We start from the raw sequence: 27,089 nt of genomic DNA, 5'->3' as shown, positions 1-27,089 counted from the left end.
CACCACCTTCTCTCTGGTTTGTGCTCCTTTGCATGCATTCAGAACCACTCCCTGCTGCAGCTTCATGACTTGAAGGTAAATTCAGTGCTACGATGATCATGGGGGCTGGGAGGAGGTGAGGGCAAGGAAAGGACATGGGTAGGTCACATCATGCATGGGGCAAAAAGAGGTGGTGGTTAGGATTTTTTTGCTGAGACTGTGTATAGGCTTCTCAGCTAGGACGTGGGGCCAGGTTTGAAAGCCTGTCAGACACCATCAGTTCCAAGATTTGCCGATGAGATGTTCCTGACATCTGGGGGAGGTCTGTAGCTCATTCTGCCTCGCAGAAAGGTTCAGCAGCTGTGGTGTGGGTAGGGTCATTAGTAATGCTGCATTCATGACTCATCTCTGTGTTATTCCCTTCAACACACACAAAAAGACAGGAAGTTTTTGTCTCTTGGCTCCAAGTTGGTCAGGACCTTCAACATAAATGTATCAGTCTGCAAGATTTGTCATCTGACCTTGACATGTTTCTTCCACTTTGAGAAAGAGCACTGGTTCCATAGTTCTGTGATTAAAAGAACAGGGAATGCATCTCAGAAGAAAAGAAACCTTCAGAACAAGGATATTTCCCAGCAAACAAAGAATAAGAGAATCTCAGAAGAGAGCTGGTCAGCAGAACAAAACTGAGCAGCAGGAGGTTTAGTACAGAAGTGCTTTAACTTGAGCTGAAAACTGAAATCTTTCATCAGCAAAATCCAAATGAAGTACTTCAGTAAAAGCCAAATTTACTTCATACACACACACAAGTATCACTTTCCAAGCAGACAGAGTGGTTTTGTTTTGGTATAGGCTGCATCCCTCTGGGCTGCTTAAGTATCTCGTTGGACTTCTAGTTTTGGTGCCTTGTAGACTGGACCACAGAGCCAATTTTGGACAAAGCATCACCTCAGCAGGAAAAACAACCTTTTTTTTAGGACTTTTTGGGATGTCAGGTAGTGATAGGACTAGGGGAAATGAAGCAAAGCTAGAAATGGGTGGATTCAGACTGCTAGGAAGAAGTTCTTCACCATAAGGGTGGTGAGACCCTGGAATGGGCTGCCCAGGGAGGTGATGGTATTTAAGGCCAGGCTGGATGAGGCTCTGGACAGCCTAATGTGAGGTGTCTCTACCCATGGCAGGGGGGTTGGAACTAAACGATCACTCTGGTCCTTTCCAACTCTGAGTCTATGATGCCTCTTACACTTAGAAAGCAGTGTGTTTATTTCAGTATCAGTACTACTTGCCTGAAATGCACTAGCACTGAATCTAAAGGCAGGTCTTCTTCCCCTGGTTTATTCCCTACAACCCCCCCCCACAACTAAGTAACCCACGTCAGGACTGAATTCGAATCCAACCATTCTTACGCTCCCAGGTCTCACTGCTAACTGTCTAAAATATGACTAGTATTTCCAAAATGTAACTCTCTTTCCCTTTTTCAAAGATAAGACACAGCAAATTGTTGGGTTTCTCCTACCCTAATAATGTGGGCTTGGTTCTTTAAAGCTCTGTGTTTTGTATGTGTGAGTTTTCCTTCCTCTCTTTTCCTAACAGCTGCTTTCTTCTTTGCCTTGCTTTGGAGAACAGGCTATGCAATTTTTAGAAAATAAGCACTGCAAATGAATCATCAAATGATAGTAGTTAAGATCCAGCCATTGTGAATGCTCCTACTGAGGGGGAGCACAGGGGTTTACTCAGGCACTCATACCATAAGTGTGGGTGACCTTAGGTATGGGTGGTCTCTTCTGGTTGCTGCAGGTTTAGCAGCGCTGTGCAGGTGAGCATCACTCATTGAGTTCATGTAGTTTTTGGTCAACACCAGCTTCAGCAGAGCCATCAAAACCAAAATACCCACAGAGAAAGGACACTGCCCTCTGGAAGAGGCACAATGGAGTTAAGCCCTGGCTCCCCAGGAGTCTTGCAGGTTTGTTTCTAAGCAAGGTCACTGTTACATTACCTAGGATTGCACAGAAGCCCTTCACAGTGGATTCCTTTCAACCCCACTAATATCTACTCATGGAAAGGGGATTGTAGAGACTTTCTGCAGCCACAAACCTCTCCTTGTCTATTTTACAACCAAATCCTGTATCTGGATTTAGCTCAGCATAAGCTAACATAATCTTAAAGTCCTAGTGTATGCAGTAAAGCAAAAAGAATCTTATTACAGCAGTAAAATCACAGCTGAGGTAAATACATTCAGCATCTCTGCTTTCAGACATTTGTAACCTACTGAAATAGACTGTCCTTTGGTCTAAGGATTTCATGTCTTGTCAGCTCCAAAGACTTCTTGAAAACAAACAAGCAAAACTGTTTGCCAGTTATTTCTGCTCATCTGAAGTGCTCAGATAGGAAGGCAGAAGAGGAAGTAAATGTACAAAACATGGAAGGACTTAACACTGTCGTTCAGCCTTGAGAAGTCTTTTCTCTGCAACCAGGGGGATAACCTGGCACGTGGATTATGCTAAACCAGCTGGGACTGCACAGGGATTGCCCTAGCAAGTTACCCCTACTATCAGCTCCCACAACTACCTGAAGGGACATTGTAGCCAGGTGGGGGTTGGCCTCTTCTCCCAGGCAACCAGCAACAGCAACAAGAGTCTCAAGTTGTGCCGGGGTAGGTCTAGGCTGGATGTTAGGAGGAAGTTGTTGGCAGAGAGAGTGATTGGCATTGGAATGGGCTGCCCAGGGAGGTGGTGGAGTCACCGTCCCTGGAGGTGTTCAAGAAAAGCCTGGATGAGGCACTTAGTGCCATGGTTTGGTTGACTGGCTAGGGCTGGGTGCTAGGTTGGACTGGATGCTCTTGGAGGTCTCTTCCGACCTGGTTGATTCTATGATTCTATGATGTCATTTTTTTACCTATGTTGAAAAAGTTATAAAGCAGGTATAGTGACAGAATTTGGTACTTGACAGTGTTATTAAATAGATGGAAATCTGACCAAACCTAATCATTACTTTCAGCAGTGGCCACTGTTAATCAGAGGTGTAGCAGTTAAACACAAATTCACTTGTCTGGTAAATAAAATAATGGATGCAGAGTCCTACTTGTTTGAAACTTAGAGCCCCACAGTCAGAAACAGGCTAACTTAATACCAGCCCAACTACAAGTGGGAAACGTGTTCATCCTCAGGTCAGTGAGAAGAACAGAGCAACTCTTGGTGTTCAAAATATTCCCTCTTACTGAAGCAAGTCACATTGGGATTAACACAGGCAGCCTCCACGCTATCTGAAAGGGCCTCTGAACATTGCAATCTGTGTTCTTAGGACTTTGACCTTCTCTTTACTGTTGTATTTTTGTGATGTTGTGATAACTCAAAAAAGCCTCAAGGATGTTGATTCTTTATCTTTTGGGCATTTGGGGTTTTTTGCATTATTGCTGTCTCCTCCCCACCACCCATAAGCTAAGAAGTCAGTATCTATGTGTACATCCAGGCACTTATTTCTCTGTTGCAGGTGTAGTTTGATCCTGCCCAAGTGAATGTGCCGAGTGCTTTACTATTCAGAGGGCACACGCCAAGGGTCAAAGCAGATCCCCTGAGGAGTGACTTCAGTGGAGCAGAGTGAATTTGTGGAGCTCAGGATCTACTGCCCCCATGGTGCGTTACATGCTCCTTTTGTATAAGGCGCACAGATGAGCTGACTGCTTCTATTTTGCTGCAAAGCCTTCTGGACTAGGGCAGGTTTTTCTCCTGCATTCCTTGATAACTTTCCATGCATTTCTTTTTTAAAAGGGAGATTTAAAAATAGAGCATTAAATCCCCAATGGTAACAGCACAGCTACTAGTTACGAACACTGCAGGTTTAGAAGCAACTGCTGTAAGGTGCTTCTGCTGAGAGCATTTGCCAAGTAGAAAACCACACCGGTTAAGAAGCCAGTTAAAAGAGAGGCACAGACAACATGGAGCTGAGTCTTATATATCAAAACCCAGCCAAACACCTTAATAGCTAATGACATTGATGATTCATGACTAGTGGGCAAGTGGGTGGCACCACTCTCCAAACAGTCACATCAAACACTCAGCTCTTGCAAGGGAGGGGAGGATTGTCTTATTTAAAAACAAACCAAGCAAACAAATAAAAAACAAACGGGGGGGGGGGAGGGGGGAGAGAAAAGAGGAATAAACTGTGAAAAAAAATAGTAAAGGCCCTCTCAAGGTCTGAGCTTGCAGCCTCACTGCTCACATAAGGTACCCTAATGAGTGTTTTGATTCTCAAGGACTGTGTATGTGTGGCTGCTGGAGCTTCAGTGTAAACATCTTAACCACATTTAATAAACACTGTTCCAACTGCTGGCATGTTGTACCCAAACACAAGTGAAACTATGAGGTAAAACATAAAGAGTAAAAATATTCTTAAGGGATTTTTAACCCATTGATAAGAAAAGATTCATTGGACTCAGCCAAGCAGACAGTAAGAAGCCTGGAAAGTTCCACTTGTGCGAGGCTGCCTAAGACAAGGGGAGTGGTAAAAGAAGCACTTCTCTTTTTGGTTTAGGGCTTGTAAACAAAGGAATACATTGCTCTCAATCACTGCATTTCAATACTACTTAAAAAAGGTAGATTTGCCCTATATTTTATAGCTCTTAACAGGAAACCACATTTATGGAGAGCTAACTGCAACATGCAAGCTTTGCTGTCATTTCAGCAGAAGGACACTTAGGAAAAGCAAAGGGAAAGGAAAAAATACCAGCATGAGAAAGCAAACACTCTTTTCCCCTCTCCCAAAGTCCCATGAGAGTCATCCAGATGGATGCTGGTAATTTGAGATGTCTAGATCTGATGAAACCAGTTTGCCTGTAGCTCAGCACAGGTGAGTGTGCTAGGATCGACTAACTGGCATGCAAATCCTAACACCAATGGCACTACCACTGCTTTTTTCCCCCTCACTGTTTGGCAGGGCTTTGGAGAGTCCTCTGAAAAGAACAGTACCAAAGTCAAGTGCCTTGGACTCAGTTGGTATCAGAACAGCTAACTCAGGAGTGCTAAAAGCAGGTCCTACAGCCCCACTTTCCTCCTCTGCATTCTGAGTGAAGCAGTATGCCACAGGATCCATGCCACAGTGCCAGTCAATACTTTCCCCTTTCACAAAGCACTGCTTAAGGAAAAGTGAAGTGTTTGGGGCAAACAAAACAGCAGTAAAGTGACAACCTGCCTGCTGATGTCATCTGCACCCAGCCCTCTGTGGTAAATCAGCACTTCCCCACCCTGCCAGGGGCAGCCCTCTCACAGTGCTCACTACCTGCTGCACATCACAGCACTGTGGTTTCCAGCTGCAGTATCAGGGTGCATGGAACTAAACTTCTGGGCAGCTCCAGATAACTGGGACCCTCCAGTAAATTTGGCAGCAGTTCTCAACTCTCCTTTCACTGTGTAATTTCAAGGCCTTGCACAACACGTGTGAGTGTATGCAAAGGAAATTTGGGTTTCAAGGACAAATCCTCTCGACAGCTGAGCAGTAAGATGAGATTGACTCATAGGCATGAAGTCTGCTGTGAAAGACAACTTCCCTTTGAAATGTTTTTCCTCAGCTTTGAGGAGCAAATGGCATAGAGTTATGGGACTAGCAAGGTTTCTGCTTGTGCCATGTTATTTCTGTTTCTGTCTTTTCTCCAAACACTTTCCCAAGCCATGTTCTTACTCAGATGTCCAAGCTAAGGTGAGAGAAGTATAACAAACACATGAACAGTGGAACCATCACGCAGAGTATGTGCAAAATGGCAGATTTCAGAAACATTCCCTGCTCAAATTTCAGCTGTTAAATGTGTTTTGGTAGGCAAAGAAGACTCTGCAGCATTTTTAAACGTGAGGAAATCCAACAGATTACATCAAATCATGTTACAGACACAGACAGATACAGGCTTTCAGGCGAAACAGCTGTCATTAAGGCACCAGTGACTGCCTGGAATACATAGCTGCAATCTCCTAAAAACAAAACTGTGAGGTGGAAAAAAAAGGACTACCTTTAATCTATACTTTAGCTTCAGCACAGAGTTGCAGCTCCATGTTTCTTCCTTTTCCTACAAACAAACAAAAGCAGCATGAACCATTTCTATGCCTGTGGTCACCTGCAAGGGCCCAAAAGCCACACCGTGGCCTCCAACAAGCATACATCTCCTAGCAGCAACCTCTCACAGGCTTTTCTGGGACTCACTGCCATGTCCCCATACTCCTTTCATTTCACACTACAGGATACCACGTAGCTTCCTGCCTTCCAAGCACTTGCACTAGTTGAAATGAAGCCTGTGAGCTTGAAAACAGCATCCAGTACCAGCACATCTGCTGAAGTGCTGTTGTGTCAGCCCTTTGGTGGGGTGCTCTTACAAGCTGGCCCTGCACATCTCCTCCAGATCCAGCAGCCTGCCACAAGCACCAAGGCTTGTGCTGCTCTGTGTGACAGCTAGGGCTAATTATTTACGGAGCTAATTTGCACGCTGACATGCCATCCACGGTCAGCATGAGGAACGCCTGAGATAAGGCAGAGCTACTCAAATACAACTGCCATTGGCAGCAGGTGACAGAAGATACAGGTTTGTAGGGGAGAAGATACACAAGAGCAGCTCTGTGTCAGAGAGGGAAGGAGGCCAGCATGTGGCATGGGTAGGCTGACCATTCCACAAGGTGTTTATGTGCACAGCTGGCAAGACAAGAAAACAGTTGGGTGCAAGACGTGTCTAGAGATGATTGTAGATTGCAGAAAACTACCTAAAAGGAAGCATCACCTCTAAACCAGCTTCTTTGTTGACCCTCTGATAACCCTCATGACCTGAGGTGATGAGCTGTGATTCAGTGTTCATATTGTTGTATGGCACAGGAAAGAGGACACAGCTCTCAAAACCATCCTCCAGACCTGGTATCATCTCTCCCTGTGTCACAACAAGAGGGTTGCCAACTTGCATAGTTCCCATTTACTTAAGTGGTGTAACAGCTGCACAGAAATACAGACAAACACAGAGCTGTCTTTAAAAGCAGCTTTCACAGGAAAGGCAAAAGAGGTCTTGCTGTACAGGACTTAAAACTTTCCTCTTCCTATTCTGCCCCGAGAATCAGTCATTTACTGGGGAGCACATGCCTCTCCTCTCTGCCTCCCCAAGGTCAGCATCCTCAAAGCCTTTCTTCTAGTCCTTCCATCTGGCTACTTGGTGAACTCCAGAGGCATTTGCACTGATGGCGCAGGACTTAGCACTAGATCTGTCATATATGGTTAAGCTGCTGCTGGGCTAAGCTCCCTTTTTTATCCAGAGTGGTATTTTTCTCTTTGAACTTTAGGAATTTATATAGTGTTTTATCCTTTCAAGTATCTCCACAAATTCTTCATAGGATCTACAGCACAGGCAGGGCCTTTTTATGACAGAAAGGCACAGTAGGTTTCCATACTTTGCAGTCACTGCAATATTGCCTGCTGCTTCACTAAGCCCACTAACATTACATTAATTATTTGGAACAGAGCATCTGGTAAAGAAGTGGTCACTTGTGCTGATAGTCAAGCACATCATTAGAAGTCTGGTTGCCTCCAACAATTCAGGAGGAGTTTTATAGTGCCTTACTACAGGCTTTCATGTGCTGAAAGAAAACAAACAAAATCCACATAAAAGCCACAAATTGTGCAGGAATAATTATCTTTCTGCTGGCTTGTTTTTAAAAGTAAGGTAAGTAACGTGTAAGTGCAACTGCAAATAGCACTGATAATGTGGTGCTCCTGGAGTATCAGAAATACAGCATTCCCTGTGGAAATGCAGAACATCACAGTGAGACAAATGAAATACATTCTCCATCAAAACATGAAGGCATTCTACCTGTTCTTCTCCACAAGAAGGATGACTTGCTAATCCTTGGTGCAGAGAAATGTACTAAGTAGCTGCATTTTCAGTGACTAATCTGGTCAACAGTTATTGTTCATCTTTACTGTGCAAAAAAAAACCCTGTTTCATGCAGTTGTCCATAACAATTTCCGTCCTGGTGTGACTAGATTAAACAGGGGTCAGGAAGGAAAAATTAGCCAAGTGCTTTTTACAGTAGACAGATGGAGTGTTCGTGAGCACTGTCTGCCTTTAAATCTTCTGTATCCATCTAGAGAAACAGGGCCTACATAAGTAATACCTCTAATATTAAGTATTTGACAGTGTGCATCACCTTTACCTGCAAAAGGTTATACAGAGCATGGCATGATGCAGCTCAGCTTCCCATGTGCCTGTCTGCAGGCCTGAAACACCCAGGGACTTGCTTTCCTCTTTTGAGTGCCAGCACTTAACTGAGGACAAACATATTCCCACCTCAGCAGATTCACTAATAACAAGGAAATCAGTGTCCTGTCTGTTGGCATAAACACATACAGAGTCTGACCCAGCTACTGCTAACACTGCTCTTCACCCTGCCAAGATCTCCTCAAGCAAGTTCTTCATGTAATTAGTCCCTTAAGGCCAAATGAGAACCTGTTGCCAAAGAAGCTTTTGCAAAAGGAGTCCTGGTTTGTCTTGTTAAGAGAAAAGGAACTCAGCTGGAGCACATACTAATTTCTATTAACACAGTACAGTCCTTCTCATCTGCTCACCCAAGGTTTGTTGTTTTTTACATCTTCCCTTTCTACTGGACTCAGGTTTTGTCTTTGTCCTTTCTTCCTTTCTTCCTGCACTTCCCTTTTACATTGTTTTCCTTCTCCTTTCACATACCATTCATCTCCATCCCACTTTCCCCTTTTAACAACCCTCCTCCTTCATCCTGTTTATCTTTCCCTTTGCCCTCTTCTAGCCCTTTGGAGAGCTGCACCTGTGTTTTTCTAACAGTCCCACCAGAAGCAGCTGAATGTAGGTGATAAGGAAACTGATAAAAACTACTCAAGGGCTGTGTTCCCCCTTGCCTGCACAAAGGGGAATGGCAGACATGGGCTAAGGGATTAACTGAGTTGAAACTTGCAGAATTCCCACCCAGAGGATTTAAACTTGTGTCGATCCCATTATGTAGTGCACTCCAGTACCAAACTGCTTGTCCTGGTTATATTTAAGAAGGGGGGGAAACGAGCAGAACCACACATGAAACATGCCTGAAAGACTAAAGGAAGAATAAAACCTAACAGAACTGTGCAGAGTCAGATAGGATACCCAGGGCAGAACACAAGCTGCCATTCCATACGCAGAAGTAGCAGGCATGGTGTTACCATTTCCATTATGGGAGCACATCCTTGCCTCTGAAATTTAAAGGAGTGTTTCAATTCCACTTTGAAACCTGGGCTTTAAGAAACTACCTCAGCATTCCCTTTCTTCAAAGCAGTCCTTTTGCCACACTCATTCTGGACACCTTGTCAGCCACCACCAAAAGCCTGGCCCCATCCTTGAAGCCAACACATTGCCCCTAGGGCCTGCTGGTGCCTCTAACATGTGGCTTGCAAAGTTTCTCTGGGCGTTGTGATAGTCAGAAGCCAATGACCTCAGTACTCAATTTGGGAGTCAGACAGACAACTGTCATGTCTTCAGGTTAAGTATAAAGGGATTACATCAGCTCTGGTAAATAAAATTCATTTCCAGGATTTGAGAAGAGATTTTTCTTATCCTGGTAAGTCCTACTAATCTAACTTAAGAACCCCAGAAACATAAAGCTGAATCTTTACTTTTATTCTGAGGGTAGCCAGAGCTCGCTACAGGCTTTTGCCAAGAACCATAGGTCCTTGCTTCACTGTATCAGGTCAAGAAAAAGTCTACTCACAAACCTTCCAGGATTTTAAGAGGAGCCTGAGGCAATTTCCAGCTGGGTATGGGATGTTTTGCATCCTGCAGTCCACTAGCATTCTCTCCTCACTGGACCTGTGTGCCCTGAGACAGTAAGGCCAGGCAACCTGCATCATCACATTTATAAGATTAGGGAAATGGGCTGAAAAGAAATGGGATTCTGCACCCAAATCCCTCTGCACACAAGTTCAAGTTGCCTAGCTTTTCTGTGCCCTTTCTGTAGAGATGCAAGTAATATTTAGGTCTTCATAAGACTTGAGAGTGTTTGATTACCAATTATTACATGGTCTGCATGCATGTGTTAGCTGACTGCCTACTTACCATTTATTCACTAGTCAGCTACACACAGATTTTGGAAGCTACAGCCTATAGAGAAAGTTTTGTTACCTTCTGTACTGGTAACTATTTCTATGCAAGTCTTGCTCATACTTCATACTTTCCCACTTCAAAATGTAAATCAAAACAAGAAGTGTGGCAGGCACAGTTTTCCACTGATCTCAAGCTGTATTGGGAAATGTGTTGGTAGAGCCTGAGCTGGGAGCAAAGCTTCAAGTGGTTTGTAAGGGAATTCACTGCAGCAAAGTGTCATTTTCCACATTCCCAGCTGTAGTAGCAAGAATGCCTGGATTCAAAAGACTAAATAGCCTCCTTTGTTTATTATATAATTTTCAGAGCTGCAAGCAGAGAGCAACAAGGAAAGTACAGATCCTTACTCTGAGTGCTCTGACATGCTTCCTCCCCAAAAGCAGTCTCTCCTCAGGCCCATCACTTCAGTACTCAGCCTTTTGCTTTGGCAACTTCTGTCAAATGGCAAAGATCTCCATTTCTGATGCCTATACATACAGCTTTCTCCATCTACACGTATGTATGTGCTTTGCTGGCTGCCCACATTCAGACCCATCTGTTAGGCTGGCACTCTGCCCACCAAGAAGTTGGTTGGTCCATCTCACTAAAGCGTAACTGTCAAGCTGTGATGGGCTTTGGTGGGCAGCCAAGAGCCCTTCTTTCTCCAGGGAGGCAAGGCTCCCAGCACAACTCAAGTTTGTGTTGCTCACCACATGACCAAGCTCATTGACACACATGCCAAAGCAAAGAAGAGTTCAAAGCAAAGAAGAAAAGAGAGCTGGTTGGTGCTTCAGCCTACTTTGTGGTGGTGATTACCCCAGACAATGCTGCTGTGGCTAAGCACAGGCCAGCCATGGCTTAACTTTAACTCTGGCACCCAGCAAATACAACAGAGTGATTGTGAGAAAACCCAACAGATGTAAATAGCCACTAGGCAGGGCAAAGCTGCGAGGGGTCAGGGCATACAAATGGCCTGCAAGAGGCAGCTTCTTTCACATGGGTACAGACTTGGTGAGTAACTGTATGTGCCCAAGAACCAGAGGTCAGGATTAGAACAGCATGTCTCAGATCTCCAGTTCAGCTCAAATCCTTCCAGAAAGTTGGTACTAGCACCTTGCTCACACTTACATTGCTGATTAAAACTGATCCTGCCTTTTCTCCTTGCTCTGTTTCCTCTTTACCCCTTGAAGAGGTTGGTTGAGGTTTACTTTTGGGTTTTACCTTTTTAATGGTAATAATTACATGAGAAATCATTGTGTTACCTTTCTTCCTATTCAGTCACCTGTGGACTCAGCCACTGGTAGGCTACAGGACTATTCCAATGGCTCTTCCTCCTGGATGGAGCCAGCTCACCCATCCTGCCCTGGTATCAACACAATCCCACTTCCTTACTCAAGCCAAGACGGACAGCTCATCATGGTCTCACTGTTCAACAGACCCATTCACCCGTGAGCACACCAAGCAAATTGTAGCACTAAATAAGCAGCTCCTCTTACTCAGAAAGACCCAAGGGCAAAAATACACCAGGCTTTTATTTAAACCAAAGTGGTCAAACCTCGCTATGGAAGAGATTTACCAGTTACATGGGCCTCAGCTCACACCCACCCTGTGAAAAGCTGATCAGGAATAGGTTCCAGATGAACTTCTGAAAAGCTGTCGATAGCACTGAAAGATCTCCTTTCCCCTGCTAATTTTCATCATGTCAGAAAAATCTTATGTTATGACTCTTACATCACAAAACAGTTTATTGAAGTCGCTGTCACATCACATTTTAATTGCTGTTACCTCTTTAGACAGGAAAGCCAAAGCAGAGCTTGTCAGCGCCAAGGGAAAAGAAAATCAAGTATGCTTCTGAAGTCAGAGTTTCATTTAAAGCAGAATAAGCAGAGGCATCCAGACCACTACATGAGGAAATTCCACATGAATCTTCTACTTCATTTTTTTTTCACATCTCCACCCCTGGCTCTTCTGACATCTCTTCTAGCTAAGAAGATTAGAAAAGTCCAAATCATTTGAGATATTGCATTGCTTCTTGGCATCAATCTGGTAGAGGATTTAACTGAAAAGAGCCTTTATTTTTGTACTTGGTACATTATAGGATGGAATTCTGCTAAGTTGTAATCTCTTTTGAACAATTATAAAAATCTCTGTGTCTCCCTTCAGAGGCTGTTCTAGCTACACAGAGCCTGCTTATACAAACACAGCCTCTGTACAATGGAAGATGCAGCTCAGCATTTTCCTCACACACAGGTATGTGAACTGCCAATGGTGCTTCTCACCTTATCACTACAAATATAGTAGATTCAGGAGAAGATGATGCCACTTAGTTAGTGGCACAGGTTTGGAACAGCACATAGGAACATCATAAAATAATTATTCCCTAGGAGGAGTTGTGGATATGCCACAAACAGGTAAAGTTGTGATCTCATTCTCTCTTCACTGTGAAGAACAAAATACACCAGGGCTGTATTTAAGTCATCATAAATGAGAGAAGGATTTAGCCTCATTCATTTCAGTCTTGGCTGTCTTACATAGCAGGGCAAAACTCTGGCTCTGCTGAAGTCAACAGGAAAATGCTATTGATTTCCAGGAGGCATGGCATCACCTTGTGACTCCATGGTGTTCAGTTCTATGGTAACTAAACCCAAACAAGTGGCAATTTAAGGCTTTTCTTAGAGCTCCATCTCTCTAGAGCTGAGATGGGTGTCTCTGGAGATGACCACTTCTGGTATCACTTTCTCCATCACTGCAGCTAGTCCCAGGTTTGTTGATCTCCACACCAGGAAACAAACATCATCAAATCTTCCAAGTTTGTGCCTGAGCTGCTGAGACTCTCAAAGTCTCCATTCCTTGCCTTGATTTCTCAATAGGTGACACTCTAGATACCCATACATCTAGAAAACACAATAGCTCTATCTGATAGCTTAAAACCAAATCAAACATTTGCAAGTTAACTGGAATTGGTATGAGTTAGATCTAAGTTGGCACATCTTGCCTGCACATTTTCCAGTATGTCTCTGTTGACACAGATTCACAAGGTAAGGCACCATGAGAAGAGAGGTTTTCCTTGCAAGACCATTAACACACACAACATACACCCCCAAAACCAGCGCTAATGTCTGTGGTGATGGCAAAATAGTGACTGGTTACATTCACAAGGTGTACAAATACACAGATCCATAACCTTCTGCTACATACTCCAAATGAAATCCTCATGTATTTTTCCCCTTGTAACAAGGTAGGAGAGGCAGCTGTCACATGACACTCTTCTAGGCCACTCCAACTGCCTCCCCACACAACTGACTCCCCCAGCACCCCTCCCTATTTTCAGCAAAAGCATCATTCTTGTGCTGTTTGTTTAAGTGGACAGGATTTCCAACATCTGCTCCCAAATGATTATAAATCAAGGAACTTTCATGCTCTGCTAGCTCGAGAAGATGGTGTTATTAATGATCGCTGTTCTAGGAAGTTCAGACTAAGTGTCTAGAGTGAAGGCATCTCTGATGTAAGGCTGTGTTTTTGTTTCTGAAAAGAGCTGAGTGAGCAGTCTTCAACCTCACTGCTTAACATATTCCTGAGGCTACCACCTCCTAGAAATTCCAATTATTTCCATTAGCTTAGCAGTAACATCAGCTTCCTCTGGTATCAGAAACAACACTGTCACTGCACAGCAACACTCATGAGTCACTTGGCACAGACTAATGTTGGAGTCTATGAAGAGGCAACACTGATCTTACTCCTCTACTCATTATCCACTTTTCCTAAGTCTGAAAAAGCTGGTGCAAATCTACAACTCAGAAAGTGACAACATAGTATTATGTCACGCTACTCTTGGATTTGAAACAATGCAAGAAATGAATATGTATGACCTGGCAGGCTCGATTTGCTCAGCAGGGTAATACGCTGTGCTTTCCCACGTTATCCTAACCAACAACCTTCCATTTCAGCAGACCTGGGACCAACTCTGCACAGAAAAAGCATCCCAGAGTCAGAGGAGTGACTAAGAGAGATTCCTGCCTGGTAGTCACTCTCCTAGGTGCACACGGAATGCAATACACCTCGTGCGTGAGTGCCACATAATCCCAAAGTTAAAGATAAGAGGTCTGACTCATCACTCCATTGCACCAGTTTGTGCCTGCGGGGCTCCATGTTCTTCCATGGTGACTCAGTCCCTAGACTCCCCTCTCTCCAGGAAAAACATGACAAGTCATGCAGTACATGTCAGACTTCCCCATCAACTATAATCCCCATTTACAGGGCAAAGCTAATTGGAATGTAACGCTCCATACCGCTTGCATTCACCGCTATGCCTAGAGATAGGAACACAGGTAATGCTTGTAAAAAAGCAGCAGTTCGAAGCACAGCCATTAGGGTTAACCCTGTGACACCTGGCAGCACGCTTAAGGAGCCTTGAGAAAACAGTCCTTGCCAAATGTTGGTAGTGTGGACATGTGCACAGTTAAGATTAACAGCACAGAATTAAAGAGCAGATTAGTCAGTGGAACAAAAAGTTTCTCCAGAACAGTTCTCATTCCAAGACTGGTGCCTAATCCAAAGCTGCTGAAACAGAAGAAACTTCCTGGACAACTGTAGGACGGGCATTGACTGTATCTTCTGAAAGGACATGCTGTGTTTATGACTGCTATTTTTGGCTTTCAGCTATACAAATACAAAACACCATGAGGCCGATTTTCTTCTCTCAGTTTCATGTCAGTATATATCCACTGATTTCAATGCCATTATATCTGATTATTTGCCTGGCATGGAAGTGAGATAGATCAGTGCTGACTCTTAGAGACGATTCTGAATAGACTTACACTGGGCAGAATGGATAGGAGGAGATAATCTGTGCTAGAGTCTCTGGCAGCATGAGACTCTAGAAATCAAGGAAATCGTTAGTAAATGACTAAGCTTTCAAAAGCCACACGTGCAAAAAGAGGTCAGCCCTTCACCTTCCTCTAAACCTTAACAGACTGCTATCCAGCAGCTTCCCGTCAAAGCGCTTTGTGCTTTCTAATGGTTTTGAGCTGTGCGATGGGCAGGTTACCCTAGCAGGCAGAGATGACAGCCACATGTTTGTTTTCAGGACTGGATGTTGAGGTACTTCCTAGAGAGCCGAATCTATCATGACTGAGCCTGCAGAGTTTTAGCTGTCCTGGGAATCAGCACACACAACCAGTAACACACTGAAAACTGCCTGTGAATAGGACTGCAGCCCACTGGGGAGCTGTAGATGCCGAGTAGTACACCACAAGAATCATCCACTTGGCTGTGATCACAGGGTGCACACGCATGTAATTCTGGATTTACTACTACCACTGCCAGGCTGTAACACCTTGTTCCGATTACAGCTGCATCTCTCTCACTGTGTGGTCATGTCAGGAGCTGATATTTTATCTGCGACTTTTGATAGGAAGGATTTATTCTTAGGCATTTGGTTCTTTAAATTTTAACTTTGTCTTGTGATAAAGAACAAGTATAATCCACATAAACTCACCAAAAAACGTCAGTGGATTATACACTGACTTAATAAATACAGGAACTTGAATGGTGACTGCAACAGGAGGGTGAAGCCCAAAAATGTGTCAGTAAGATCATTCTCTTTTGAAAAGCACTACAAAGACATGGACTTAAAATAGACATGGCACTGGATTTTATCTCATGCTCACTTACCCTTTGACAACCAGAAAGCAGCATGACTTCAATACCTAGCACTCATGATTTGCTAGCTGCCATTATGTTATTAGTGAATGGGTGACCAGCCATCTATGTCTTCATAGGTGTGACAGACAAGCTGGCATCCAGGTCAAAGTTAGGAAACAGCTCCATAGCTGCCACAGAACCTGCGCCTTTACCCTCATTAAACTCTTTCTAAGTCCTAAGAACAAGGAGAGGAGCAAAGGTGCAGCGTTCGGAAGCGAACAGTAAGTTACAGAAGTTTGAGCACAACACCATATGTTGAAAGTCTACACGCACCAAGTTCATGATACTGCTTCTTACTTGGTCAATCATCTGCTGGGTCACCAGTAACTATGAAAGATAATCAGGCAACACCGATTCCCCACCAACGTACTACCCAAAACATCACCCGTGCTGGGAAGGGGATCCAGTGAAGAAGTCCCAGCTTCAGCTGACCACCAGAGTCATCATCAACACTTAACTTTAGGTGGTATCTGCTTTGAGCATGGGAGTGTAGTACAAGCTGGTTGGCTGTCACGACAGATTTTCACCGCCAACTACCAAAGTTTGCCAGCGAGTCAATGAACCCAAAGGCAAAGGCAGTGCTGCTGCGTGATGGGGTGGTGCCCTTTCACCCCTTTTATCCCTCAGCCAGCCTTAGGACGTGACAGCAGAGTCAAGCAGGAGCGCACCAATGCCCCCTCCGTGCTGAGGGACCCAAGGACCCGCGGCACAGAGCGGCTGGGTGGGTCACCGGGAGCCAGCCCGGCCGCGCACATGCTCGTGCACACTCCTCACACCTGCCAGGGTCGGGAGCGACTCAGCGGGAGCGCGGTGCGACCCCACCGGGGGGGGGGGGGGGGAGGGGGGGGGCTGTCGAAGGGTGGGGAAGGCGGGGGGAAAGCCAGACCTGGTTGTCGACCCGAGCTCCCCTCGCTTTCCCCACCCCCCGAGACCACCCCTCAACCCTCGGCACAGGCTCCCCTCAGCAGTTAAGGGGGGAAACCCCGGTGGCTGCCCGCCCGCTGCCGCGCACAGGTGAAAGGCAACAGGCGGCGTCCCCTGCCCGGCACCACGCGCCCCCTGCCCCAGACAGAAGTGTTACCTCAGGAAAGGCTCCGTGAGCTCCTGCCGTCGCCCGGCTCCCGCCGCTACCTCCGCCGGGGCGGATCAGCTGATATTTACCTGTGAGGTAATGCACGCTCCGTAAGGTCACCGTGCACCCGCCGGCACACGGTGCCAGGCAGGAGGGACGCCGGGAGCAGGAGTTGCTGCTGCTGCTGCTCCGCCGCCACCACCGCCGCCGCCGCGCACGGCGCCGGAGCGGGGCGGCCGCGCCGCGCAGAGGCAGAGGCGGCCGCTGCCGCTGCAGCTCCTGGCACATGCTGCAGGTGTCAGCGCAGGAGCTGCCCCGCCGCCCGCCTGCCGCTCCCGCCCACCCCCCACCGCTGCGCTTGCGCCTCGGCCACAGCGCGCCGGCGCCCCGCTCCTGCGCCCGCGCCCTGCGCTGCCTGAAGCCGCCGCGAAGCCTTTGCCCGGCGCCGGCACTTCCCTCGGGGGACGCTTCCCCGCCAGCACCGCTCAGGGGGGCAGGGATGACGTAGTGGGGTGTGAGGCAGGGGCGAGGTCCGCCGGCGGGACCGGGCCGTGGGGCTGCAGCCCCTCCATGCACACACACACGCACACACATCCCGAACCCACCGGTGGGGCGCGACTCGGCTCCATGAGGGGGGTGCAGGCGCGACCGTGGGCGGGCAGGCTGGGGGAGCAGCGTGGGGAAGCGGTGGAGAAGGATGATGTCATCCTCTTCTGCGGGGAGGGGCGGGGACGGGACGGGGCTTCTCCCGGGGCGGGGCGGGCGGCAGCGAGGGGACGGGACGCGGCGACCCCCGGGGCCGGGCGGGTAGAGGGAGACCGGCACATTTTAAACCTGTCACGGTGTAAAACCCGCTTGGCTGCCCCAGGCAGGGGTCGATAGCTCCGGCCGTGGCGTGCCGGTGCCGCAGCAGCCGGGGCGCAGTGGGAGAAAGCTCCGCTACGCTCTCAGACCGTGTGCCCGAGCATGCAGCGAGCCGGTGCGCGCCTGAGCAGCAGGACACGGAGCTGACCGCAACTTTGGCACCAGTCACAAAGCCCAGTGACGTACTGGGAAGAGAACGTTTTGTGTAAGCCGCACTTAAAGCCTCTCCTCTGGAGCAGGCTGCCCGCAGGGGTTGTGGAGTCTCCTCTGGAGATCCTGGGCAGCCCTCTCTGGGTGACCCTGCTCCAGTTGAGGGTTGGACGAGATGATCCGCAGAGGTCCCTTCCACCGCCATCATGATGTGATTGTGTGTGACTAAGGTTGTGCAGGTGCCGGTGACTGTGGCCATGGCCAGCTTTGCTGCGGAGCAGGGGTTAGCGTCTGGCTTCACAGGAGCCGCCCCCGCACTATAGGTAGCCCTGCTCTGTAAAGTGACGAGCGGCAGAAGCTGCCTCTGATCCTGCGGTTCTCAACATTGGCACGTTAGGGTTTAGTGAAGGAGCTGATTTGTCTCTAGTGCTGAAGTTCTGTGACCCACTTTTTTCCCCAGCTCTGGTCAGATAAACCATAGGGATTAACCATGTGAGGCTTAAGCCACGGTTACCTGAGAAGAAAATTCAGTACATTTTGAAGAAGTAGCCCCTCGTGTTCCCTTTCATGCATTGTGCATTACCTGAAAATGAGATGCTTTCTTATTGCCTTTTTTTTTTTCTCATTAGAAATGCAATGCACAGTCTTTGAAACAACACAATTTGGAAGCTGGGTGGGGTTTTCTTCTGTTCAGCTTTCAGGGGTTTTGCCATATGCTTATGAAACCAATTAGCACTATGTATAATTTGACTACAATACCTCACCTTGAGCTTAGATAGCACTTAAGGGTACAGATTCTGCTCAGCACATGGTTTCTGGATGTCTGAAGGCTTTTGGGATCCTCTGTCAGGGCTGGTGCTTTCACTAGTCTGAACACAACTTGAGAAAACTCCATCTCTGATTGGGAAAAAGCAGAAATGTGGAAAGGGGAGATTTGATCACACTGGAGGCTCGGATATGCCCGGTTAGATAGCTGTGGTGCCAGGCTAGCTGCATGCAAATATTTCAAAATCTAACAATCCTCATTAAAAAATCAGTTTAAGGGGTTGAGCACAGTGGGACGGCATTGCACAAACCACTGAATTCTCACACCAGTGCTCTATTACACCATTTTGCAGTTACTGGCCACCTCATGCTGATGAAGCATCATGAGAGAGAAGTGAGAAGAGGACAAGATTGTGGTCTAGGCACAGCAGCACCACAGATGATGTTAGCATCTGGCTTGGTCAGATGCACAGAGGACGTAGGAGGGATGGGAAGTGCAAGACCTGACAAAAGAACTGAAACAAGGTGTGAGATTGTGGAGGACACGGAGGTTGAAATGGTAGCTTGACATAAGGTTCAGTGGGTGATGGAAAGCCATGAGGGTAGTCTGTGTGTCTGCAGATGACATCAGTTATGGAAGCTGATTGTTATTACCAGGGTATAGTAGAAAAATGCGGGGGGGGGGGGGGGGAAGCAGCGTCACAGAGGGTGAAATGAGCGAGCATGCAGCAAGGGATTCTGTCATTGCAGTGATGGGGTGAGGGAAGATAAACAGCAACGTTTAAGTGACAGTAACAGCACTGAAAGGGGAGAGTGACATAAAGAAGATCAGACCACAGGAGAACCTGTCCTTAAAATCTACTTCCAGCTTACAAGAGAATATACACCAGGAGATGATGTTCAGTAGGGATCCAGTTAAGATGCTAACAGGGCTGAGGATATGTCTAGCTCTCCAGGCTGCTAACCAGGAAGGCTGCTATAAATTACAGCTTCTGAGGCTTTGACAGGGAGCATTGCCTCATTTCTTGAAATTATGGACTAAATTCATCACTGCTAGAATACAGCACTAAATTCTTTGCACTTACAGACAGTTTCACCACAATAAACCATCATCTTTCATTTGCTAGAACATGCCCTTCCAAGGCTAAGTGATCAAAGGATTCCTCACTGCTGGTCACAGATCTGGCTGTGATGGTCGTTGCAGGGCAGGAGAGGTAGTGTTTTCCAAGGGACTGAGACTCGAGATTGGAGGCTGTTTTTCACTAAGCTATTGTCACATAGAAGGCAGAATTCCATAGAAGTGTGCTTGATTCCTGGCAGAGCACCACAGGAGCTGGATATCTGGGCTTTATTCTACTCTCAGTGTTCTTAGCGGTGTTGGGACAGACAAATATGCCCACCAGAGAGAACTGCTGCCGCATCAGGAAGCTTATTTTGCTTAGGGTACACCGCACAGCAGTATATGCTAAGTGAAATGTTCCTCAAATGTCCAATTTGCAGGAAAACTCTGCATTTGTTGGGTTTGCTTGAACTGGGTGATCACTAAATGAAAATCAAACCAAAAACGAAGCCAGTACTAAATGAAAACTCTGCCTTTTGGCCAGTCTTACGGAGATGCTGACGGTACAAATTCAAATTCAAGGTTGTTACAGGGCAGCCTGAGTGTTGCCTGCAACTGTGAGATATATTTCAGACATCCGTTCTGTGCAGGAGAAGCATCAGCCTGTGTCTATCAGAGCAGGCTTCTTTCTGCACTTAGAACACCTGAAAACTCTCGTCCTCTCATTAATTCTTGTACCTGCAAAGCGACACACTGCATTTGCTGATCCTTTATACATATCTTGGGCAGCAGCTTCTCCAGAAGCTGCCCTTGTGTGCCTCTTTGTGTGGATGCATTTGGATTATCTCCCAAGGTGGAAAATACTTTGAAGTTTGTTAGCTTCACGTGGACCTGTCATCAACACTAGTCGAAGTGCAAAAATTAATCAGATTAAAGGTTCACTTCATCCAAGCACAAGGTCAAGCTCCTAATTACAAGGCTGGAAAAGGAGAGTGACTGGGAATCATTTAAGCTTAAAATGTAATTCTAGGGCTAACTTACCCACATGCTCTTCCTTAGCTGCCCTATTATCTTGCACCTTTAGTTTTTAAGATGTCTCATCCATAAATAAGCAGGAGTCTAATTTGCACCTACACTGTGTGGCATGTCTTACTCCTTTCCAGCACAAAGGAAACATCTCAGATGTGGCCAGCCGTGGTTTTGTTTCAAGTTCAAAGTAGTTCCTGCACTCCTGACCCTAGTTTCTGTCACACCTTCTAATGCATGTGGTCCTATCACACACTGACCAGTTCTTCTTTCCAGTCAGCAATTCCCAGACTAGTTTATAAACTCTCTACTGCCTTTCCTACCTTTTACATTTAATAACATTAAAAACTTTGAGTGCCCTCAAGTTTTCCATACACAGCTGATATGGGGTAACATAAATGGCTCATTAACAATGAAGGGGACAGACATGATAGACATATTTTGACCAAGCAGCCCTCACACCGTTTGTTGTCAGCTTCTGGGATTCCTAATTTGACAATTCCCCTTCTATTACCGAAGGATGAGAGAAGATCACACCTCCTACATAGAAGAGAGTGTGAGGAGAGCAGGAATCACACTAGACAGTGCTGATCTTAATGTCATCATTAACTAATCTCTCTCTAGTTCATCTATCACTGTGCCAACTCAGCATCATTTTGAATGATTAAGTGCCTGTGAAATCAAACAATAAACTTTTTTTCCCCATCTGGCTACATTATCCAAACTGGACTTTTGGATACGTCATCATTTCTATGATCTCTAATGTGTCAGAAGTGCTCAGATACAGATAACAACAATAAAAATACTGGTTCTGTATGTTAGTGGTTTCCTTGACTTGTTACAGAAGAGACAGTAAACCTTATCATTTGCTCTGGAAAAATGCAGTGCTTAAGACTGAGAGGTCACAGACAGAAACAGGATTTCTGCTATATAGAAATCAAAGATTTTACAGAAAGAAACAGGATTTCTGCTATATAGAAATCAAAGATTTCCGTGAGTAATGTGCTAGCAGAGAACTACAAAACCCTTTGTACACTGTGTTGTAGGATTTTTTTTTCTGAAGAGTTTTATTCACTCCTTAGAAGAAGGAAATGGTGTTGGCTATTTAAGTACCAGGTTACACGTGTAACTCTGCACTTTCTTAATGACCTGGAAGTTACAATTGTGAGTAAATTAGTAGCTTTGTGGTAGCTGCCTGAGTTTTATTCAGAATGTGATGGCAGAACCAGACAGGTCACGCTGTACCAGAAACACATTGCAACAGACATCTATTTACTTGCAGAATGAGGGGACTATTCACATTTGACACTTCAAAAGCATCTTCTGAGAGTCTCTCTTACTCTGCTACAAAAGGAGTTTAAAACCTTTTTAGTGGCAGGTGTTCCCAGCCATTACTCACAACTAGTGGAACCAGGAGATATCTGCCTTCCCCTGGTTTAATGCTGCCATTGTGCATCCACTCTGCAGCTGAGCCCCAGTGGGCTCCCACCCTCACCCTATGAGTCCAGCCTGCCTACCAGAGAAAATGATGTGTTGGAGGGAACCTGAGAAGAGTACAGCTGCTTTAGAGAGAAAGATGGACAAATGCCTACATTGGGAGGCTGTGAGGAAGCAGAGTGATTTTTCACCAGGCACTATTCCTTCAGTCGTGTTTCAGGCTGGCTGAGAGGATGAAACTGAAGGTTGCCAGTTACAACAGTAAAAGACTTCATTCCTTTTTTGTTTTTAATAACAATGCACTCTAGCAGTGGCAGTCATCTTTTGAGAGCGAAAACATTGTGCTACACAATTATTGTCAGCTGATGTAGGCAAGTTTATGGCTGTTCTCTGCACTGATGTAGGGAATGGGGTATTACTGTGCTGTTGTGTTCTACATCTTCTAGGTGAAAAAGCTTTAACATTCAAGAGTTTGGAAGCTGATCTTGTAATGATTGTTTGCAGCAATACAGGGCTTTACAGAGACATATTTCATTAGCACACTGCTGATGTCTGTGCCAAACAGCTAAGTAGTATGCAGTGTTTTAAAATGGAGAGTGAAGTTGAACACGTGTATCATGAAGACCTCTGCGCATACCGAGGGGAGTCAGTGGTTCATCTGTGGAGATAATGTGATGCTGCTGCAACAAAGTGAGATTGAGACTTGGCAACCTGGTTTCACTTCCTAACCCAGCCTAAGCTGAGCTTTGCCCTTGGCACAACTATTTCCTTTCTGCTCCTCTACCTGCAAAAGGAAAAGGCGGGTGCCTGAGAAATGCTTCAAGATCTACAAAAGAATGAAAGGGATCTCTCCTTACGGTAACTGGGTGTAGCCATACCCACCACCTTAAATAGTTACAAGGTGAGATTTTTATGGGAGCAGACACTTGAAACAATGACGGCCCACACTTCAAACACAGGCACATGTGGGATGTAAACATGGAGCCGTACAATCTTGAGAGGATAACATGTCCATGAATTAATCTACTGTTGGTTCTAAAGAAGCCAAAGCTGCTTTGCCGTTGTCACTTGTGTACATGCTACATTGTGTGACAGGGAGCTACTGTGTGACTGCACAGCCTCCCTTCTGTCCTTGTGACTGCAACGAGCCCTGGCAACACTGAAATACCCGACTGCATTGCCAGGCTCACCTTGTAAAGTAAATAACACTGGGATCACACAAAAGCGACTAGAGAAAGGGATAGAGGGACAAAGGGTGCCTGAATAGAAAGGATGTGGAAAGGCACAAAGTTAGTCACAAGGGACAAATTGTAATGACAAATTTGAAAGGATGTCATGAAATGGGGGAAGGCTGAAGAAAGGTCTGCTGCTTAGTGGGGAACAAGAAGAAAAGCAGATGACACCAGGATTGACATATTAAATGGGTTTAAGTCGCAAACAAGGTGCTGGTACCCAGAAACTTACCATGCTTTATTTTAACAAGTGTGTAGAGAAGTCCAAAATCAAGGACAGAGCACACTTCCAGTGTATGAGTTTAAGAAATGTAGGTACATTGAAATCAGATCTGATGAGTTCCATGCTGGCAAATTTCAAACACTGGAGCAGTCTTAGAAGCACTAACAATTATCATTGACTGCTGCTAGAAGAAAAATCCCAGTGGATAAGCATAGTGGCTGTCATTAAACAGGAGACAATGAAGAAAATGGGGACTATCAGAGGTGTCAGGCTAGGACTGCCACTGAGAAACATTTGAAATCAAATACAGTATGTTCCCAAACATGTAGAATACAGTCAGGCAACAGAGACTTCTGACGAGAAAATCCTGTTAAATGGATCTAATCTCTTCTTTAGGACACACAGCCTAGTGCCATAGGCACCTACTCCTGTTGCTGCTGGTGGCATGATGCCTCTGGGAGGCATGCAGGAGGCTCCTTGCTTTCCCCTTCTGTTGTGGAAGCCTTGCACCCAGAAAATGCTTCATGTCTGCTGAAGTCCATCCCTTTCTGTGGGTCCTGGATTTACTGGGCATATTCTACAAAGACCCTGCATAGAGATGAATCCTTCCCTACCCTCTGGCTGTGTCTGGGCCAGTGTGGTCAGCTGGAGCCCTGCTGCTGTGTTGTTAGGATAAGGTAATTTGCTGTCTATGTAAATAAGGCAGATGCCCAGCAGATGAGTATAGGCTACACAAAACAAATTGAAGGCTACAGTCCATAAGCTGTTTACACTGGGTGTCCTCAACCTAGCTGGTAAGTATTAGGTGTGTGTAAGGCTCTCTAAAAGCTTTTGATGTAGTCCTACATGATGCTGTTATGTGTTGAACTGTGAAAAAACCCAATGAGGCCAGGCTAAAATCACTCTGCAGTCTGGCAGGTGCACAAGAGGTTTAAATACCACTTGTCCAGAGTAATTATCAATGATTCACTGTCAAACCAGGGGAACATTGTAAGAGACGTCCCACAAGGGTCTGTCTGGGGTCAGTTTTACTCAATGCTTTTATTAATGACTTGGATGAAAGTAATGATTTGCATAGAGAGTAACAGTTGTAGATGACATCAAGATGGAAGGGTTAGCAAACAGGATTAGAATTTAAAACAATCTTGCTGGGCTGGTGAAATGCTCAAAAATCAATAAGATCAAATTCAATGAAGAATGCAAAGGACTCCTCTTAGAAGGGAGAAGTCAAAAGCAGAGGTGAGACATGGAGAACAGGTGGCTAGGCAGAGGTCTTGGAGGCAAGGCTCAGGGTCCTACCATCAGTCATGAACTGAAGATGAGTCAAACAGTATAATGCTGCTGAAAAACATTTGCCCCACAATGGCTTTACTGCCCCATAAGCTGAACAAATGGAATTCTAACTACTAGGCTTATGTTCCCAGTCTGGAATATTATAAGAACAAAATAAAGCAAGATTCACTTTAAAAAGAGGAAAAGGATTGATAAATTTTATTTAATCTAGGAAAAAAATGGAAACTGAGTGATGACCTGGTAGTGTTCTCCAACTATGTAAAAGACTCAGAGAGAAAACTGAGTCTTCTCCATGCCATCAAAATGGAAGATGAGAATTGATTTGCAGCAAGAGAGATAGATGTTAGGTCATCATTTTCTTGGTGTATCTCAGCATTTGCAGAGGTTTCTTAAAGAATTCCCATTGTTATACTTTCAGAAGAAGACAGACTTCTTTCAGGAATATGATACACAGGCTTGACTGTCAAAGGAGACAAGGCCTTTATGTGTCTCCCAACCTTATGTATCCATGACTTTTGTCTAGCAGCTTAAATCACAAGAGACAGCATAATTCTTAATAATATACCTCTGCAATTCAGTATTGAAGTATGTAGTCAATACCAGTCAATTCATTCTGAGCTCTTGCAAGATAGTGGTGTACAGAACCAAAAATTGATTACCACAGGGTTTTGTTACAGAGGCTCACTCTTAACAATCTTCACAAATCATAGAATGCACTTGGTTGGAAGGGACTTCTAGAGGTCCTCTAGTCCAACCCCTCTCTGGAACATCCCTAACTAGATCAGGTTGCTGAGAACCTCATCAAACCCGACCTTGAATGTCTACAGCAATGGGGCCTCCACCATCTCCCTGAACAACTTGTTCCAGTGTTCCACCACCTTCATAGGAAAGAAACCTCTTTCTAACGTCCAATCTAAGTCTACCTTGCTCTACGTTTGCCCCTTGTCCTAGTTCTACATGCCTTTGTTAGCTTTACTCAGGCAAAAAAGAATCTTCTCAATTCTATATAGAATTGAAGACTGGGCTTCCCTATGCTGAGTGGTGGGCACAGTGCAAAAAACATTTGTCACCTTGCTGATACGTGTCATTGGCTTTTTGTTAGTGGTACTTGTGGACTGAGTCCATCTAAAACTAAAGCTTGATCCAATTCCATGTGTGATAAGAAACAAAAGTTGCTTTTGCACTCGTGCAGTTCATGCTGGCTGCTGCTGTGCAGAACACCCAGCTGGGTGTGAGAAGGGCAGGCTGAGTGGGAAGCTCAGCCCAGTCTGCATGGCTCTGCTGGCTGCAGGGCTTGCTCAGGTTGCAACAGCTTAAGATCTGGTCTGCAGCATCCCTGGAGTACTGTTTTGCAGCTCTGATAATAGCATCAGGATGGGATGGAATTTATTTTTGCCATGTACACTCTGTTCTAGCATTCAGCCTCCTTCTATTCCCAGAATCCTTGATTTTAGAGTAGAAGAAATGCTGTAAAAGCAAGAAGGTAGCAGTGAGATGCTGCTCATTCAGTCCCTGGTAGATTTCTCATTTTTTCTATTACCAACTGTTTGATCTTGGAGAGCAAATCAGTGTACCAAGAGACCTCTGCAGACATAGGGGATTTCCAGTTGGTTATGCAGAATATTGGGCTAGGGTCAAGTCTAGGGGATCTGCACTGTCAGGTCTTCATGAAGCCTTGTTCTTATTTTTTACCTTTTCTTTTCTCCTAAGGAAGTTTCAGATGGGAGGGAGCTGGGAAGCTGGTCTGAGCATAAGTATGAGGAATGAGAAAGGCTTTAAGTTAGGGACAGAAACTGGGAAAGGCTTTAATTTAAGGATAGAAACTGAGAGCTGCAAAATCAATTTTCCTTTGAGGTAGTCTGGGTCATGTCTAGGTGCCTGGCTAAAAGGTCACTCTAGGGTTAGGCTTAGGGCTTTAGGTTCCTTGTTCAGGTAGGAAAAAACACAGTTACACACTGCTGTAGGGTGAGTGAAACAGGGGCTGAGATAGTTTGGGTTAGAGTAAGAGAAGAGGAGGAGCAGAATGACAATTGAGGTAGGGCTGGCAGGCAGTTACTATAGGAAGCTGAGGGGTACAAAAAGAGTTTTCTGCTGAGGAATTTATTGTCTAGGGCACAACTAATTCTCATTCTAACACTAGAATGTTCTGGGAGTGGTAGGGTTGATCTTTGAGAGAAGATGTGTAG

General features: G+C 45.5%; 1 protein-coding gene across 4 annotated transcripts in view; it reads right to left on the bottom strand.

The window, feature by feature from the left end:
- Positions 1-17,522, bottom strand: part of DTNA (dystrobrevin alpha) — a 222,776-nt gene extending 205,254 nt beyond the window's left edge. For 2 of the 4 annotated variants that reach the window (XM_064170649.1, XM_064170647.1), the window contains exon 1: positions 16,863-17,024. The gene's annotated coding sequence lies outside the window, so the exon portion shown is untranslated. Of the gene's footprint in view, positions 1-16,862; positions 17,107-17,458 lie in introns of those variants that run through there. The other 2 variants (XM_064170648.1, XM_064170651.1) reach the window with 2 other exon arrangements.
- Between the last annotated feature and the right edge of the window lie 9,567 nt (positions 17,523-27,089).

This window comes from Pogoniulus pusillus, chromosome 34 (assembly GCF_015220805.1).
Source record: "Pogoniulus pusillus isolate bPogPus1 chromosome 34, bPogPus1.pri, whole genome shotgun sequence".
NCBI lineage: Eukaryota > Metazoa > Chordata > Aves > Piciformes > Lybiidae > Pogoniulus > Pogoniulus pusillus.
Note: the sequence above shows the minus strand (reverse complement) of the source record. Positions and strands in the feature narration are given on the sequence as shown.